Source organism: Lonchura striata, chromosome 1, assembly GCF_046129695.1.
Source record: "Lonchura striata isolate bLonStr1 chromosome 1, bLonStr1.mat, whole genome shotgun sequence".
In the NCBI taxonomy this organism is placed as follows: Eukaryota; Metazoa; Chordata; class Aves; order Passeriformes; family Estrildidae; genus Lonchura; species Lonchura striata.
Genome location: NC_134603.1, coordinates 85,646,102 through 85,657,093, shown reverse-complemented (window position 1 = coordinate 85,657,093; position 10,992 = coordinate 85,646,102).

The window sequence follows — 10,992 nt, the reverse complement described above, 5'->3', positions numbered from 1 at the left end:
GGCTGGGGGGCCATGGTATCTGACATACCCGGCTGTTTCAGCCCCATCAAAGGGCTGGGCTCCTGGGGTGTCCGTCTTGCTGTCCTGAGGGGCTGGAGCTGCAGGTTTACCTGCTGGCTTCTCCTGGCTCCCCTCACGGTGCCCGTCCTGGCTGGGTGTGCGCTGTGCCCGCTCCACGTGTGGCTGTGCAGGGGCAGGTTCCCTCTTCAGCGCTCATGTGTCACAGCGCTTGGCTCATAAATCTTTTTAATTGTTAAAAGTCTTTAACTATAAAATAGGATTCATTATCCATTGTGTTTGCCAAAATGCTATTTAATAAGTTGCTTGTTTTATTAACCCTGACAGAAAAGAATACAGGGCTCTTTATCTCCAGCTGTTGGAGACAGATATGGGATTTCTCTGAACAGTTTTGCTCAACACATTGCAAAATGAGTATGTTTAACAGGTGTGGATTGACTGGCCTACAGTTGAATTGCACACATTTTCCTGCTGTCCCATACCCTGGATAAACATCACCCATGTTTGCAGAAACCATGTATGAGGTATTAGTAAGGAAAAAAATTACACCAAGAAACAAGTGCAACACAAAAGCCTAGAAGTCCTGGTTTCCACCACCCTGTAACTGTTGCTGCATGATCGCTCAGCAGCCTAGATGAGAAGGATTCATCTTTGTTTTAATTGATTGTAGCCATATGGATTGGCATTGTAAGGCAGTGCTTGATTTCCAGGCCAAGAGGCTAATTTCCTTCCTGTATGTCATCAATTCTATAACACATGCACATGCATTACACTGGTCATTCAGAAACACAGGTAGTGAAGGCTGGGATGCAGGCTTTGTAGAACAAACTGTAAAATTATTTCAAATATATGATGCCAACTTGCATTTTGAAAGCATTTACAGGGAGAAGAAATTTACTTTTCAGGGAAGAGATGGAAGAAAATGAATAATTTAAACATTTCCTATCTCCTAAATAACACTGGAAATATGTGCAAATATGTATATAAGCAAACATTATCTGAATAAGCTGTTAGAGTAATTTGTCAAAATTGGCAATCTCCTCTTATTAAAATTGAAAGCTCAACACATTTTCTTCCTTCCTGGACTTTTTTTTCTTCAAAAAGCAGGGATAAATCCCAGCAGTACAATTAAAACACCAGCTAGATATTACTTCGTTGGGCTTAACGATAGATTACAATGTGTGCATAATGACCCAGTTCTAGTAATATCTTCTGATTTAGTAAGGAAATCAGAGTTTGCCATATGCTCACCAATAAGGTCTTAGAAATTCTTCTTCTTGTTCTTGATGTCTCAGCCAACTGCTAGTGAGGATGCTGTTTGGTCCTGAAATCATCCTGGTTTTGAGCACCAAGCACATTAAAGTCATAAGCATGTGGCTCATTTTATCATGCTATCTCTAGGAATGAGCAGGGGGCTATTTAACAACCTGCCACCTGCCTGCCCTGAATACCTTTATGCATGAAAGTGTTCCAGTTGCAGGCCTGTCTGAAAACCAATTTCCTGTTAACAGTCCCAGAAAGGTATACACTGTGACTTTAGGGATATTTTAAAAGTTGAAAATGAATCTTGATGTTTCCCCTAAACATATTAGCACCCAACTAGCAAGATTATTTATCTCATATGACAAACCAGAGGGCAACATCAAAACCCAAAACAGGAAAAATCAAAACAGTGTGTAATGCCAGACTCTACTGTGCCATTTAGCTGTGTATTTGTTACCTCTGTTATGTATTTCTTATTTGTAGACTCATGAACTGTGGTTCATTAATGAGCAATGTCTTTGCTGTGTTTGAGCCAAGTCCAGAAAGCAACTTAAGGATTTACTGTGTACCTGCAGCTACCAAGGATCATAATGCGAGCTGCAGATGTTCCATATTACTAGAACTTTGATTGTCATCTCCTTTAGACAACCCTTTTTTCTTTACTATCTCCCCAGTAAATTTTTTTACACATACGTGCGCGTTGAAATCTGTTTTAGCTCTTCAGGCAGACTGGACTTTGAGCTGCAACTTATCAAATAACTGTCCTACCCACCCTGGTTTCTCATTTTGAGACAACAGGAGTGGTGGGATAACTCCCACCATTGTTCCAGCTTAGCAATAAAGTATTCACACTGGAATATGAACTGTTGATCATGGGGGTTTTTGACACTGAACACTGATGATACACATATTGAACCAGTATTTTCCAAGTTCCATCAATATTCTGGCAAGTAGAAGATTATTTTTTTTATTTCTATTTTATATGGTTCAATGATTACAATTTTAAAAAATTAATTCAGGGGATTAATTTGACATATTTAAATAATAAATATTGAAATTCTCTTCTTCCTATTACTCCCTTTTTCTTGTATTTCTTGAATTCACAGAGCCAAAAATATTTTTTGGTAAATCCTGATATAATCCCTTAGATATTAGTGGAGTTTTAGTAGCTTATTCCAACACTGAGTGTGTCCAGTATTTGCATACGTAAATCTCTTTGCATATGTGTAACATTTCAGATTTATAGATCTGAACTTTTATCTGAAATGTTTAATCTAATATTTGCTGCAATTTAACAGTACAAATCCCATGTTTTAGAAATCTACCCTGAAAGAGGGTACATTTAGATTGATTATAAATAAAAAATCCTTCATGATGAGGATAATGAGACACTGGAAGAGGTTGCTCAGAAAAGTGGATGCCTTATCCCTGGAAGTGTTCAAGGTGAGACTGCATGAAGCTTTGATCTAATGAGAGATGTCCCTTCCTTGGCAGAGGGTGCAGACTAGATGACCATTAAAAGGTCCCTTCCAATCAAAACCATTCTGTGATTTGTTCTGTGATTCAATGTGATGTAAAGTACAGACACTAAGTAGTGTGAAGTAATAAATTTTTGTATTTAACCAAAGTATGTCCTTGTTTCAATTCTAGAAGAAAAGAGAGCTGGACATACCAAAGTCACCTTGAAAGTATCTTTCCTCTGAATGTTTCAGTTTTTTCCAGTTTGAAATTGCATCACTCATTCCAGAGCTATTAACATTATTTATTTCAGAGCTATCAACCAGCAAGGGGAGCATCCACTGGTTATTTCAGGACATTCCCCATCAAGATAGTCTTCTAAAATGCTGAGTTAATTTTTCACAGATCTCTCTAACAGGTTGCAGACAACACAAAGATTCTAGTTAGAATTGGAGTAGAATTAGCTGCTACAGCTTTTGGAGTCCCAAAGCTTTTCATGTCAGTGTCTGGTGAATGCAGTAGCATATGGTTCAGATAACCTCTTCTTAAACCCAACTTCTTGGACTTTCTGAACATCCATCATTGATAACCAGCGGAGACAGGATATTTCAGACTGGGAGTACAGTCAGTATCTTTGTATGTTCCTTAAACTCATGATAAACTAAACCAGTCCAAATACACCTATTTAGCATTATAAAACCAAGATGCCTCTATTGAAAACTCATTAAAACCAATCACTTCAGGAGGTATTTTTAATGTGACATTTAAATTCCATGAGCACCTTAACAATATAAGTTTATTTATTGATATCAACAAATGCAAACTGGCTAATTCCTATATGCTTTTTGTTAAAAAAGGAACAAAAACTGAACTCTAAAATGGCTGACCTTTAACACAGTAAACAGGGAAGTGCTTTTTCTTAAAAAGGTGGCAATAATAATAATAATGATAATTATAATAGGCTTTAAAATATTTTGTAGTCAGGTACAGGGAAAAAGTTAAAACCAAACCTGCCAAATCCAATCCTTCCAGTAAGCTGGACCTTCTTGTAATTCCAGGCTATAGGATTTTTTGTGTGTGTCTTTACAATTCCACACATCTAGACGTTGTCTAATTTTATTGTATAACTTTATTAAAAAATCATTAATTAATGTAATATTGCATAATATTAATGTTTTACTCTTCTTTCTCACACCTTTGTATTTTTCATTTAAATACCAGGACCCCTTCCTACTGGTCATCATTCTCTTTCCTTTCCTATTCCTGGTTATGAGGTTTACTTCGAAGGCCATGAGTTAAATTAAAAGGCTTTATTATTAGATTAATGCGTTTTATCTTTAGACACATGATCAGCTATTAGGACTTAATCATGAAGGCATGATAATGAAAGGACCATCCTTTCTTTGAAGGTCTTGATGAATAAACCATATAGTGAAGGAAACTGTACATTTCAGGATGAGGGGAAATGTCCTCAAATTGTGCCAGGAGTGATTTAGATTGAGTGTTAGGAAAATCTTGTTCAGTGGAAAGGTGGTCAGTCATTAGAATAGGTGTTCCAGGGACATAGTGGAATCACCATCCTTGAAAATATTCAGAAAACATGTAGCTATGTCCCTAGGGATATAGCTTAATCGTGAACACTGCCGTGTTGTGTAAATGGTTGGCCCAGATTACCTTAGAGTCCTTTTCCAACCTTAATGATTCTGTGATTCTATGAAGATAAGAGGAGCAAAGTAATGGGGATTTTTTCTTATTATGACGGTGATTTTGTGTTATTGTCCAAGTTTTGTAACAGGAGGGAGTTGACTGAAGAACCTGTTGCTTGTGGGACTGGCTTCCACCATTAGCAGGAGCAGAATGCCTATGGCACAACACGTCATACCGGATCCCTGAACTGAGGCATGGTGCGTGGTACAGCAGCACTGCCACAGAGGTCAGGAGCTCTTCAAAGTTAAATAAAGCAGAAGCTTCTGCCATAAAACTTAGACCAAATTTTAGTTCAGGAAGTTACTTGATTGGTATAGCCCAATAAAACTGGTACTTAGGCAATTTCTTTGCCCTTAAGGGAAGTGTTCTAACTGGCATGCAGTGTTAAAGATAACCATGCTGGCTTTAAACTGGCGAGATGAGACATTGCTAGCAGACTAATGAGGAATCAACATGGGCCAATTCATTTAGTATTTAGCTTCCTTTAGATGCAGATGTGGTACAGCTGTATGCTCTTGGCACCCTGATTACTTTAATGATAAAAGCTGGCTATGGCAGGAACAGAGGCAGATAGCTCAGAAGGAAATTCTGGCTGTTGAGGTATTTAGAGCAGAAACAAAGACAATTGCCAGGAGCTGCTTGCTAGCTTTCCTTGCGTTTATTTGGTACATGGAATGTTTGCCATGAAGAAAGGCTGAAAGATTTGGTACCTCTCCTTTCCTAAACCTATCCCTACCTCATCCACAAGCTGTCCTTTGCTTCTGTAAGCACTCTGCAACAGCCCAGAACATATTTTTCCCCATCCTTTTAAGAGAGGCTCAAAGCTTGAGAACTGCTACAAAATTTGTTTTCCCTTGCAGTGATTACCAGGGAGCAGCTGGTTTTCCAAGGTGCCAAGCTATTTGTTTTAGAACTTGCATTTCTTGCTTGAGTTGACCCATACCATATCACAGCACTGTGTGTGCATTGACTGATGGAAAATTTCTATGATAGAAAATCTGTAATAGCCCAGATAAAAAAACACTTCCTTTTCAGTTTCTTATTTCATGAGTCCTCTATGTTGAAATGCTTCAAAAAGGCTTTTCTTCTCTTGTGATTCACTGAAGCTCTTTCTTGAAGGTAGATTATTATAGAAATTATAATCAAGAAGTTGGTAATTGCTTTTTGTTTTAGGGACAACACTGATTTTATCTTCCTCTGGCACTGAAGTATTATTAAAAGTTCTTTGATTTCATTTTTTTCTTGCATTTTAAAAAATTTCAGTAAATGTTCAATCAAATAGTTTGCTTTCTGCTGAAAAAAGCATCTCGCCAAACTCTGTAGGGAAAAGCCTGAAGGTGGATGTGCTTTTTAAACTTGTTCACTACTGTGCCACAGTTTTCATTGGTTTTTGGAGAGTTAACTGGTGTCAAAGGGTAGGTCCTCATTTTCAAACCTTGAAATCCTTTGCACAGACAGCTGTTTTAGCTAATGTAAATTGATAGACAAATGTAAATTTCTCATGGGAGGCTTGGCAGAGCCTTGTCAGTAGTAACCAGATAATCAGATTGTAAATCCACTGCATGTAGGGAGCACAAAAAGTCTCTTCAGACCCAACCATTTTTTGCTGTTCCAAGGTATGTGTTCTGAGATCTTTGAGGAGGTGTGTACGGTCTCTGCTTTTTTGCTCAGGTGGAGCTTTGCAGTGTGGGTGATGAAAAGTGTTATAGAAGAAACATTGAGAATGTGGCAGATAATTTGATAGGAGTGTTGTGTCTAAAAAATTTTTTCAACCTTCTTGGGAAGTAATTCAGAAGTTAATAAATTTCATGTCCATCTGCGCTGAGTTTCTCGCTTATTATTGTATCTCTGATATTTTACAAATTCTGTGTCCAGCTCTATAGGAGTTGCTTCTCTCTCTCTCCCTCTCCCTCTCTTTTTACTTCTAAGTCAGTAAACTATGATGTATGTGTCTCTCCCTGAATAATGTTATTATATGATGCTGCTGGAGCCCTGAATAGCTTGGCTGTGGACTACTGAACTCTTTGAATGTAATTGTTTTAACACCATGAAATGAAGTAATGCATAAAATTGATAATAAACGGATATCTCTCTGCCTCTGCATGCAAATGAGCATTTAGCACCAGGGCACAGATGCCACCATTGTTTTCCCCCTTGAAAATGACAAAGTAAGTGAAAATATCTACCAAGAGCTTAGAAAGTACGGTAGCTGTATTTTCATTATATTTTAGAATTTCACAGAGTTAGGAAAGCAAACTGTCCTGCCAACACTCAGAAAGGGGCTGGATAATGCTTGCCTGTAGTACAGTGGAACATACAGTGAAGCAAGGTTTTGTTGATTTTTTGGGAAGATAAAGAATATAGTTGTTAGTAATTCTCTTCCACTTTCACATTTTTAATTTTATAATCTCTTTTTTTTTTTAAACAAAGACTGTATTTTTTAATCTCAGTTTCTTGCCTTCTCCTCTGCCTCCTCTAAAAAGTACAGCTAGAATCAATGTGGTATACCCATTAATCTGCAGTGCATATTAAACAGGCACATTTAGAACACCTTGGGTCTGGCTGCAGCTTTGGATTTACCCTTTGTTTGCTAATTTATACTTTTAGTTAATAAATATATCCAGGAACTAAAATGATCACTTTTTTTTAGAAATGTTGTACAGACTTGGCTTTTTGTCTCCTGCTTAACAAAAGGGTAGAAATCCACAAAAAGGGGTATTATTTTATGGATTAATCCTTCAATTTTCAAGCATTAGTTGTGTTGCTGTTCATTTCAAAAAAGGATCTTACTTAGAGAAAGAAGGTCTAAATTAGCTTGTCACATTTTTTGCCTTTACTCATATGTTAACAGTTTCAAGTTCCTCATTATTGTTCAAAGATGTTCACAAGGCTTAAACAGCAATAAATTATATTAATATATGAAACCATCATAATATTCATAGAAGTTTCCTAAGAGTGCCAAATTAACTTTTCATTCATCTTCTATCTCCATGAAAAAAATTATCATTTGAGTCAGAGTTGAAAGATTTGTTGAAGTCCAGACTTATGACATTTGTTGAATCTGACATGTCTAAATATCTGCCTCTGTAAATAGAGAACTGCCTCATCTTTCATGTTCCATTTTTTTTTAATTTGGCACATTGCTTGATTTCTTGCTCCAATACTCTGTAATGCCATGTTTATCACTTATTTCCCTGTTTCTTCTACTCCCCATGTATCCCAGAAGCTCTCTACAGTTTGAAGCCTCATCTTTCATTAGTAAATTCTCAGGTTAGTCCCCAGTCTGCATGGAAAGCACTCCTGCCTCTTTGTGGGATGTCCAAGGATGACTTTTTTTAAACATAGTTGATTTGAAAAGTCAAAATCAAATAAAAGTTTTATTTCATGTTAATTTAATTCAATCCAAGTGTAATCTTTTACCAAAAAAAACAGTTCCAGCATGCACCCCTTATCCCTATCTGCATATCCCAACTGTATCTCGTGTTTTAGACCTGGCAATTGAGTGTCAAGCCAGAATACTATTTTTCTGACAGAACTCCCCTCTTACTTTTGCATTTGGCACATTTGTGTTTTTTGTGTCTGGTCAGAAGGTGACCTGACTCACTTTAAGTGTCACCATTCCCAGACCTCACACAAGAGAAGTGACAGAAGAATATAATCAGGCTTGGGGCAATGAGGGGCCACTGTTGTCCACAGTAGCCTGTCTTTTCATAGGGTTTGTAATGATATGTGGTACCTTAAATTCTCATTAGTTTGCACATTCTCAGCTTTGGTCTGCAGTCTCTTTGCAAATGCTCTCAAACTCTTTAGTAATCTGTCCTTTCGGTTTGCTTCTTCTATATTTCAAATCAATGAAGTTTTATCTAAGGTGGGGGAGTTTTGTATTTTCTGTCATTCCTTTCCACTCTTATACTTGGCATGGATATGGTTGTGTTCATTTATAAACTCTCCAAGTATTTAAACTGGCATTCTCCCATTTTAAACTTTCTAAGTTTTTTAACTGGCATTCTTAAAAATCATAATTTTTATTATATGTATATCTGTTCTTCACTTTCTAATAATCATAGACCATTTCATGGTCTCTTCTACTCCTATCTCACCTTTTTTCTTCATATATGCAATCATTTCCCATCATTTAGAATCATCATTACAAGATCTTCCCCTCCAGATGCTTTCTCTTTATGTATTAACAGAATTATCATCAATGGGGAAAAATTGTCATATCTATTAACTCCTTTCCTGAAAGATGCATTGGTAGTTATAATACTCTTCTTCCACTGAGGCCAGAGTCTTGGATCCCTCTGGTTGATATTCACAAAAAGCTTTGTCTAGTGCTGTATTCTCTGTCCCAGTGGCACATGATTCTCCTTTGTAGTTATTGTCAACAGACTTTCAGCAACTCTCCCTATCCACATCTGGGAGAGTTTTTCTTACTTTACCTTTCCTGAATTACAGTCTTCCATATTCATAGGCTGGCTATGAAAATAAAAGCAACACTCCATTTTACTAACATTTCAATCCTCCAATAACTGTTATTGTTGTGCTACTACACAAGCATCTGCTCAGTGGGAATGTCCACCCTTCCAAATTTTTGTCACCTTTGTTATGATTAAGCTTGTCCTTGTGTTATTTAGGCCTTCTCAAGTGACTGCTTTACTTCAGCTTTTTGCACCGTTTGACCCTCCTTTGCAGTTTTCACCTGGTTAGCAAGTGATAAAAAATAACACACCCCATCTTTACAAAGAGTCAATACTTGGTGAAAAGTTTACATACATGAAGAAAGTGTTTACCAGAAGTGCATATTTTCACTAAAAGATTATCACTATTCTGAAAAGTGTCTACCTAGGAATGAATGGATAGATTACATTATTTCCCATTCAGAAGTCTAAAAACGTATTTAGTTAAATCATACTGGTTTTGAAGTCCTTGGTTGAGACATTATAACATTATTTTAAAATGTTAGTTTTGTCATATCATAAGCATTTCTATGTATACATGTATGTCATGTCCAATACAGTCCTCTCAATGTGGAGTGAGAAATTTGTCTCCTAAGAAAATTACAGAGAATCATAATTCTGGATCTAAAATTAAATCAGGCTTCCACATCCTTTCAATACCAAAAATCACTGATCAAAGGAAAAAGAGACAACTTTTTAATAGGATAGTTTTAATGTAGAACTATTAACGGAAACCCAGGATCAAGCGAGAATAAGCGACAAAAAAAGTTATTTTATAGGAATTCTTTCAATGTCCCAACTTAAGCTTAAATAACAGTGATAGGAGAAAAAGTGAAACCCAGTATCTTCCAGTAAGGCATTCAGAATATATACACAGTAGACAGATACTAAAGTCATTTGATGAAGTGTTTCAGTAATATACATGTAACAAATCCCTGAGCCATACAAACCTCGTATCCTATACCATTCAGTGTGGTTATGAGTCAACTTAGCTGATTTATGTTGCATCATAAAATCATGAGATGCTTTATGCATTACTTTGATATAAAACTCAGTGAAATGTGATACTTCTTTGAAATTCTGCTGCTTTCTCAAACTTGACCCTCAGTGCAGAGCTTTGGGACATAATGAAACCATCTTCACTAAAACAGAATAATGTGTACAGAGAGAGAGAGAGAGAGAGAGAGAGAGAGAGAGAGAGAGAGAGAAAGTTACATTTATATGTATATAGATATGTATTCTGCTCCTTCCCATCCCACCCACCTGCTCAGAAAATACATCATCTCTTGAAAGTGAAACTATTGCTTTATGATAAGCCAATTTGGACAGCTTCTCAAATAGTGGTCTGGGAGTCTATCCAAATACTAGTTAAATCAGGAGGCTGTTTCTCTTCTTTCTCAGTACCACAGTTTTGGATTTTGCATAAGAATTTTCTCACATGGTCAGCCTTGACTTTAACCTAGAAAGAGTATAACCAGTTCTGATAAAATACGAACAGAATGATTTCAAGTTCATATCACAAATGAAGAGTAGTTAAGGTAAAAAAAGTATACTGTTTGTCTATATGTTGTTTTTCAAATACACACTTCTTCAAGCTCTTGTCTGCTAACTGGCACCAAATTGTTGCCTGAATTAAAGCTTTTGCAACAATATATTTATCAATATAGAAGAAAAGAACACTATACATTTGACAAAGTTCAAGTTATGCAACTTTTCAGAGTATATACATAACATTCAGTGATGTTAGCTTTGTTTCATTATAAACTTCAGAATAAGATACATTCTTCATTTAACCTTCTCACTAACATCGTTCAGTCCTTCCTTAGAGATTATATTTGAGAAACAAATACTGTTGGCAGCAAATGTACTTGTATGCCATCAGTGATAATCCTTCTTTTGTCTTACTTGGGTGGATGTTTATAAGCAATTTGGGTTCACTTTTACTTTACTTGCACACAAATACCAAGCATAAGGGGCTTCAAACCCTGTAAAACTATAAATTAAGAACTCATCCTCAGCCATATCATGTTGTAAAAAGTAGCTCAATTTTAAGGAATTATGGTTTCTTTCAATGTGACAGAATCTTGGA